The 2,500-nt window shown below is 41.0% G+C and overlaps 1 protein-coding gene across 3 annotated transcripts in view; it reads right to left on the bottom strand.

Annotated features, from left to right (window-relative positions):
- LOC137968006 (uncharacterized) overlaps window positions 1–2,500 on the bottom strand; it is a 136,243-nt gene that overhangs the window by 15,892 nt on the left and 117,851 nt on the right. The window lies entirely within an intron of this gene.

The following is a 2,500-nucleotide window of genomic DNA, read 5'->3' as shown; positions in this document are numbered from 1 at the left end:
TTCTATTTATGTGATTTTAAAGTGTCTATCCTGTCTACAGGGTTTTCATGGTTTTGACATGTCTATAAAGCGTACATAAATGTCCCAAGAATAATTTTTCGAGACCGCCACTTTTTAACCCCGAAATCAAGCTTCAAATTTCGCCCTCTGGCCACGCCCAATTTAGTTGACCGCGTAATCGAAGATTGGTGAGTAGTGACGTCACTTCAGGAACGACTCGAAATTGGATCATCTTGTAGTTTCATTAATTGTATAATTAAGCGACACTTTAGGACACCTTTGAGTGTGTGATGGAACATCAAAGCGACTTTTATTCTGATGATGATGGCAACGGTCTTTCATCGGATTCGAACGAAGAGACAGAGTTCGAAGATCCAGACTCATTTAACGGTGATGCTCCTTCCGATTCAGAAGAAGATAGGGCTCCTATTGCCAAGAGCCACTGACAGGCGAAGATTGGTTTGGAGTATATAATCGTGAAAGGACAAAAATGGAAGACAGACAACACCAGCTACAAAACCGGCTCTACAGAATCGTACAAGAAAGCACGAGCATCAGTGGTGATCAAGAAAGGATCTGCCAGAATTTTTAAGTCTACTGGTTCTTTCGGTTTAGGTTCTATATTTTTTTCTACTTGATCGACAATTACAGAACACTCAGAAGCCGAAAAATCTTCAGTGGAAGGAGCTAATAGGGCTGTTTATACGAGAGAAAATAAGCCGCGGCGTACATAATACGGAAAGGAACTATTTACACGAGTATAAACTCCCCGACCGGGATAAGCCGCGGCTTGAGAAAGCCGTGAACGTAGATTTTGTACCATTTATACGGGATGTTCGCGTCGTATGTAAGCCGCGGCTTATTTTCTCTCGTATAAACGGCCCTAATGTGGATGTTGTTCCCTCAAAATCTACAGAACGAAAACAGAAAGCGCATGAGCGTGCACAAGAAATTAGACGCGAGTAATTAACAAGACGTGAAAACAAACAAAAAAAAAAAATTGAAATGCCTGAGTTTCACACAGCGTCTGTAAAACGACTATGATTGTAAGCTAATGTGGTATGATCAACTAGACGACGACTTCGTCGGATAAATCTTCTTCTCCCCAGGTATTGCGCTGTGACTTTGGTACTAGAAGAACACCAATTTTATCCTTTATGAGTGTTCGCTGGCATTTAAGATTCCCAAACGATAGGCGCCGTGTGACGTCCTCGGAAGCGAAGTGACAAGAACACAGAGCAGATGAAGCGCTTGGTGTCCACTTGCCGCGCTTTAACTTCTCGAAGTCCGTCCATTTCTTTCCTTCTGGCCTTCGCTTCACTTCGATCGTCACCATAAAATGGAATTTTATGTAAGGCTATGCCCTTCTTTGGATCCGGAGTATTTGAACATCCCACAACAACACATCCATCAGGAATAATTTCCGACTGGAGAGCACGCCAAAGGAACATAGCAAAAATGATTTTCCAAAAAAATTGAATTTGGCGCGCGGTTCCTGACATGACGTCACCTTGATTGAGCTAATTCTTTTGGGGATTATTAATTCCGACTATGCTAAAGTTTCTCTGGATGTTCAAACTGCAGTTCATATCCTCTGTGTATCAACTAGAACTATTATTGATTTAATTTTGACAAATATGGTTGTTAACATAGCTCCCTCTATCTGGTTTTTTCCATTTAGGTATCTTGGATCACAGTTTAATTTATGCAGTACGAAAGTTAGCTGTTCCTAAAACTAGACCTGTTATCAAGGAGGCGCGTAATTTCAAAAAAATTGTCGAAGAGGATTTTCTTAACGACCTGAACGGGGTCTCGTGGCAAAATGTTGAACGTTTTGATGACTCTAATTTAGCGTTGCGCACGTGGAAGTCTAAATTCAATGCAATTTTAGATTGCCGTGCTCCTGTTGCACATACGCACGTGAGACAATCATTTGTTCCGTAGCTCACATCTGATATAAAGAAAATGATGACAGAAAGAGATTATCATTAAAAAAAAAATGCTGTTAAATACGGTTCGCACAACTACTGGAAACTATATAAATCTGTCAGGAATAAGGTAAACACGATGATGCGCAAAGCGAAATCTGACTACTTTCGCCAAAAGATTGATGAGCTTAAGGATACAAACCCCAGGGAGGGCTGGAAACTAATAAACTCACTCACAGGCAGGGGCAATAAATTTACCCCTGTAAATGATATTCAAGTTAACGATAAAACTATTTCAGGCGATTAAGATATTTCCGAATCTGTTAATAATTTCTTTGTAAATATAGGGCCAACTTTGGCCACTGAATCAACAAAACAGACTTCCAACAATGTTGGCACATATGCGTGTAAATATGAACAGACAGGAACATTCTCGAGGCACCTCGCAGGGGGCTTTAGCGGGTGCTGTTGCCAGCCATAACAGACCTGTGGGAAGCCATTTATTAGGTCACATACGTATGTGACGTATGTGAACCACTTCATGTATGTTCTCAGTCACATACGTCACGTAC

Source organism: Montipora foliosa, chromosome 8 (genome assembly GCF_036669935.1).
Source record: "Montipora foliosa isolate CH-2021 chromosome 8, ASM3666993v2, whole genome shotgun sequence".
Classification (NCBI taxonomy): Eukaryota; Metazoa; Cnidaria; class Anthozoa; order Scleractinia; family Acroporidae; genus Montipora; species Montipora foliosa.
The sequence above is the reverse complement of the archived record's forward strand: the minus strand, read 5'-3'. Positions and strand labels throughout refer to the sequence as shown.